The sequence below is a fragment of the Pan troglodytes genome, chromosome 9 (assembly GCF_028858775.2).
Source record: "Pan troglodytes isolate AG18354 chromosome 9, NHGRI_mPanTro3-v2.0_pri, whole genome shotgun sequence".
Lineage (NCBI taxonomy): Eukaryota > Metazoa > Chordata > Mammalia > Primates > Hominidae > Pan > Pan troglodytes.
The window spans coordinates 76,548,419-76,555,054 of record NC_072407.2 but is presented as its reverse complement, the minus strand read 5'-3'; positions in this window follow the sequence as shown (position 1 = coordinate 76,555,054).

Here is a 6,636-nt window from a genome sequence, read left to right as displayed (position 1 = left end):
CATGAGAGTGCAGATATCGCTTCATTATATATTTCCTTTCTTTTAGATAACATACTTAGGAGCGTGATTGCTGGATTGTATAATAGCTCTATTTTTAGTTTTCTGAGGAAACTCCAAACTGTTCTCCATAGTAGTTGTACTAATTTACATTCCTACCAACAGTGTACAAGGGTTCCCTTTTCTTCACATCCTCAAAAGCATTTGTTATTGCCTGTCTTTTGGATAAAATCTACTTTAACTGGGGTGAGATAATATCTCATTGTAGTTTTGATCTGCATTTATCTGATGATCAATTATGTTGAGCACCTCTTCATAAACCTGTTTGCCATTTATGTCTTTCCTTTATAAATATCTATCCAGATCTTTTGCCCATTTAAAATCAGATTATTAGACTTTTTCCTATAGAGTTATTTGAGCTTCTTATATATTCTGGTTATTAGTCCTTTGTCAGACAGATAGTTTGCAAAGAGACAACCCACAGAATGGGGTTCATTCAATGGGATTGTCTCTTTGTTGATTGTTTCCTTTGTTGTGGAGAAGCTTTTTAACTTGATGTGATCCCATTTGTTCATTTTTGCTTTGGTTGCCTGTGCTTGTGGGGTATTACTCAAGAAATCTTTGCCCACTTCAATGTTCTGGAGAGTTTCCCCAATATTTTCTTTTAATAGTTTCATAGTTTGAGGTCTTAGTGATTTGATTTTTTATGTCGTGAGAGATAGGGGTCTAGTTTCATTCTTCTGCAAACGGATATACAGTTTTCCCAGCACCATTTATTGAACAAAGTGTCCTTTCCCCGATGTATGTTCTTTGCACCTTTGTCAAAAATGAGTTTACTGTAGATGTATGGATTTATTTCTGGGTTCTCTATTCTGTTCCACTGGTCTATGTATCTGTTTCATTCCAGTATCATCCCACTTTGGTTACTATAGCTCTGTAGTATAATTTGAAGTCAGGTAATGTGATTCCTCCAAGTTTTGTTCTTTTTGCTTAGGATAGCATTGGCTATTCTGGGTCTTTTGTGGCTCCATATTCATTTTAGAATTGTTTTTTTCTATTTCTGTTAAGAATGGCATTGGTATTTTGATCGGGATTGCATTGCATCTGTAAATTGCTTTGGGTAGTATGGACATTTTAACAATACTGATTCTTCCAATCCATGAACATGGAATATCTTTCCATTTTTTGGTGTTTTCTCCCATTTCTTGCATCAATGTTATATAGTGTTCATTGCAACCGTATTTCACTTCTTTGGTTAATTCCTTTTGTTCTTTGGTTAGTTTCAAAGGGCACAAATAAAATTTAATTTTATTTGTAGCTATTGTAAATGGGATTACTTTCTTGATTTCTTTTTCAGATTGTTCACTGTTGACATATAGAAATGCTATCCATTTTTGTATGTTGATTTTGTATCCTGCAACTTTACTGTATTTGTTTATCAGTTCTAATAGTTTTTTGGTGGAGTCTTTATGTTTTTCCAAGTAAAAGATCATATCATCTGCAAATAAGGGTAATTTGACTTCTTCCTTTCCAATTTGCATGCTCTTTATTTCTTTCTCTTGTCTGATTGCTCTAACCAAGATGTCCAGTACTATGTTGAATAACAGTGGTGAAAGTGGGCATCCTTGTCATGTTCCAGATCTTAGAGGAAAGACTTTCAGTTTTTCCCCATTCAGTTTGATATGAGCAGCAAGTCTGTTGTATATGGCTTTTATTATGTTGAGGTATCTTTCTTCTATATCCAGTTTTTTGAGAGTTTTTTATTTTTATGAAATGCTTTTTCAGCATCAATTGAAATGATCATGTGGTTTTTGTCCTTCATTCTGTTGATATGATGTACCACACTGATTTATTTGCATATATTGGACCATCCTTGCATCCCTAGGGTAAATCCCACTTGGTCATGATAAATGATCTTTTTGATGTGTCATTGAATTTGATTTGCTAGTGTTTTGCTGAGGATTTCTGCATCAATATTCATCAGTGATATTGGCCTGTAGCTTTATTTATTTTTATTTTTGATGTGTCTTTGTCTGGTTTTGGTATCAGGGTAATACTGGCCTCATAGAATGAATTTGGAAGTATTCCCTCCTCTATTTGTCAGAACAGAGTAGGATTGATATTAGTTCTTTAAATGTTTGGTAGAATTCAGCAGTGAAGCTAATGAGTTGTGGGTTTTTCTTTGCTGGGAGATTTATTATGGCTTCAGTCTCGGTACTTGCTATTGGTATGTTCAGGTTTTGAATTTCTATGGTTCAATCTTGGTAGGTTGTAGGTGTCCAGAAATTTATTCATTTCTTCTAGATTTTCCAATTTATTGGCATATGGTTTCTCATGGTATCTACTAACGATCCTTTGAATTTCTGCAGCATCAGTTGTAATGTCCCCTTTTTTATCTCTAATTTTATTTATTTGGATCTTCTCTCTTTTTTTCTTAGTCTGGTAAAAGGTTCATCAATTTTGTTTATCTTTTCAAAAAATCCACCTCTTGTTTTATTGATTTTTTGTATTGTTTTCTTCATTTGAATTTCAATTTCAATTACTTCAGCTCTGATCTTTAGTTCTTTTTTGATGTAAGTCCTTATAGCTATAAACTTCCCTCTTAGTGTTGCTTTTACTGTATCCCATAGGTTTTGGTATGTCATGTTTACATTACCATTTGTTTCATCAAATTTTCAATTTTCTTCTTAATTTCTTCATTGATCCATTGATCATTCAGGAGCATACAAGTTAATTTCCATGTGTTTGTATAGTTTCCAAAATTCCTCATTATTGATTTCCAGTTTTATTCCATTGTGGTCAGAGAATATGCTTAATTTTATTTTTTTAAATGTTTTAAGACTTGTTTTGTGACCTAACATATGGTCTATTCTTGAGAATGATCCATGTGCTGAGGAGGAGAATATGTATTTTTTAGCCATTGGATGAAATGGTCTATAAATATTCATTGGGTCCATTTCGTCTATAGTGCAGGTTAAATCTGATGTTTCTTTGTTGATTTTCTGTCTAGAAAATCTGTCCAATGCTGCAAGTATGGTGTTGAAGTCTCCAGCTATTATTGTATTGGGGTCTATCTCTCTCTTTAGCTCTACTAATATTTGCTTTATATATCTGAGTGCTCCAGTGTTGGGTGCATGTATAATTACAATTGTTATATCCTTTTGCTGAATTGACCCCTTTATTGTTATACAGAGAGCTTCCTTGTCTCTTCTTACAGTTTTTGTCTTGAAATCTATTTTGTCTGATATAAATGTAGCTACTCTTGCCCTTTGTTGGTTTCCATTTGCATAAGTTATCTTTTTCCATCCCTTTAGTTTCAGTCTATATCAAGCTTGTCCAACCCACGGCCCGAGGGCCACATGTGGCCCAGAATGGCTTTGAATATGGCCTAACACAAATTCATAAACTTTCTTAAAACATTATGAGGTTTTTTTGTAATTTTTTTTAGCTCATCAACTATCATTAGCATTAGCGTATTTTATGTGTGGCCCAAGACAATTCTTCTTCTTCCAATGTGGCCCAGGGAAGCCAAAAGATTGGACACCCCTGGTCTATGTATATCTTTATAGGTGAAGTGTGTTCCCTGTAAGCAACAGATGGTTTTTTTTCTTTTTTTTTAACCACTTAGCCACTCTGTGTCTTTTGTTGGAGAGTTTAGTCCATTTACATTCAATGTTATTATTGATAAGTGAGGACTTGCTCCTGCCATTTTGTTATTTGTTTCTGATTGTTTGTAGTTTTATCTTCCTTCTTTCCTTCTTTCCTGTCTTCCTTTTAGTGAAGGTGATTTTCTCTGGTGGTATGATTTAATTTCTTGCATTTTATTTTTTATGTATCCACTGTAGGTTCTTTGATTTGAGGTTACCATGAGGCTTTCAAATACTATCTTATAACCCATTATTTTAAACTGATGACAACTTAACACTGATTGCATAAACAAACAAGCAAAAAGAACACTAACAAAAACTCTACACTTTAACTTCATCTCCCCACTTTTAAACTTTTTTGTTGTTTTTCTTTATGTCTTATTGTATTGTCTATGTCTTGTTGTAGTTATTATTTTTGATTGGTTCATCTTTTAGTCTTTCTGCTTAGGATAAGAGCAGTTCACATACAATTACAGTGTTATGATATTCTTTTTTCTTTTTTTTTTTTTTTTTTGAGACGGAGTCTCGCTCTGTTGCCCAGGCTGGAGTGCAGTGGTGCGATCTCGGCTCACTGCAAGCTCCGCCTCCCGGGTTCATGCCATTCTCCTGCCTCAGCCTCCCAAGTAGCTGGGACTACAGGCGCCCGCCACCATGCCTGGCTCATTTTTTTGTATTTTTAGTAGAGATGGGGTTTCACCATGTTAGCCAGGATGGTCTTGATCTCCTGACCTCGTGATCTGCCCACCTCGGCCTCCCAAAGTGCTGGGATTACAGGCATGAGCCACCGCGCCCGGCCTGATATTCTGTGTTTTTCTGTGTGCTTACTACTACCAGTGAGTTTTGTACCTTCAGATGATTTCTTATTGCTCATTAACATCCTTTTCTTTCTGATTGATGTACTTCCTTTAGCATTTCTTGTAGGATAAGTCTGGTGTTGATGAATTCCCTCAGTTTTTGCTTGTCTGGCAAACTCTTTATTTCTCCTTCATGCTTTTAGGATATTTTCACCAGATATACTATTCTAGGGTAAAAGTTCTTTTTTTTCTTCAGCACTTTAGATATGCCATGCCATTCTCTCCTGGCCTGTAAGGTTTCCACTGAAAAGTCTGCTGCCAGTTGTATTGTGGCTCTATTGTATATTATTTATTTTTCTCTTGCTGCTTTTTGGATCCTTTCTTTATCACTGACCTTCAGGAGTTTGACTATTAAATGCCTTGAAGTAGTCTCCTTTGGGTCAAATCTGCTTGGTGTTCTATAACCTTCTTGTACTTGGATATTGATATATTTCTCTAGGTTCGGGAAGTTCTCTGTTATTATCCCTTTGAATAAACTTTCTACCCCATCTCTTTCTCTACCTTCTCTTTATGACCAATAATTCTTAGATTTGCCTTTTTGAAGCTATTTTCTAAATCTTGTAGGCATGATTCATTCTTTTTTATTCCTTTTTCCTTCATCTCTTCTGACTGTGTACTTTTGAATAGCCTATCTTCAAGCTCACTAATTCTTTTGCTTGATCAATTCTGCTATTAAGAGATTCTGACACATTCTTCAGTATGCCAATTGCATTTTCAACTCCAGAATTTCTGCTTTTTAATTATTTCAATCTCTCTGTTAAATTTATCTGATAGAATTCTGAATTCCTTCTCCATGTTATCTTGAATTTCTTTGAGTTTCTTCCAAACAGCTATTTTGAATTCTCTGCCTGAAAGGTCACTTATCTCTGTTTTTCCAGGATTGGTCCCTGGTGCCTTAGTTTGTTTGGTGAGGTCATGTTTTCCTGGATGGTCTTGATTCTTGTTAATGTTCATCAGTGTCTGGGAATTGAAGGGTTAGGTATTTCTTGTAGCTTTTACCACCTGGGCTTTTTTGTACCTGTTCTTTTCAAGTATTCAAAGGCTTTTCAAGTATTCAAAAGGATTTGGGTGTTTTGTTCTAGACTCTATCTGCATTAGGGAACACCCCAAGCCAGTAATGCTGTGGTTTTTGCAGACTCATAAATATACCACCTTGGTGGTCTTAGATATGATCAGGAAGAATTCTTTGGATTACTAAGTGGAGACTCTTGTTTTCTTCCCTACTTTCTCCCAAATAAATGGAGTCTCCCTCCCTGTGCTGAGCTGCCTGGGGCTTGGGTTGGGTGACATAAGCACTCCTATGGCCATTACCACTGGGACTGGGCTGCATCAGACCTGAAGCTAGCACAGCACTGAGTCTTGCCCAAGGCCCACTGTAACCACTACCTGGCTACCATCTATGTTCACTTAAGGCCCTAGGGCTCTACAATTAACAGGTGATGAAGCCAGCCAGACTTGTGTCCTCCCCTTCAGGGTGGTGAGTTCCCCCAGGCCCCAGGCAGGTCCAGAGATGCCATCCGGGAGCTAGGGACTGGAGTCAAAGATCTTAGAAGTCTACCTGGTGCTCTACACTACTGTAGCTAAGCTGGTACTCAAACCATTGACAAAGTCCTTCCCATTCTTCTCTTCCCTTTCCACAGGCAGACGGGTCTCACCCTGTGGCCACCACCACCACATGCCAGCAAAGACTACTGCCAGGCTACTGCCAATGTTCACTTAAGGCGCAAGGGCTCTTCAATTAGCTTATGGTGAATGCTTTCAGGCCTGGGACTCACCCTTCAGGCAATTGGCTTCCCTCTGGCCCAGAGCAGGTCCAGAAATGCTGTCCAAGAGCCAAGGCCTGGAATCAGGGACCCCAAGAGCCCGCTTGGTGTTCTACCCCACTGTGGCCAAGGTGGTATCTAAACTGTAAGACAAAAATCCCCTTTACTTCTCCCTCTTCTTTTATCAAGGAGAAGGAGTCTCTCACCATGGCCACCACAGCTGGGAAGGTGCTGGGTCTCACCAGAAGCCAGCAAGTCTCAGAGTTTCACCCAACACCCACAGTGTGTACTACATGGTTACTGCTGCTGGTTATTCAGGGACCAAGGGCTCTTTAGTCAGCAGATGATGGATCCTGCCAGGACTGGGTCCTTCCC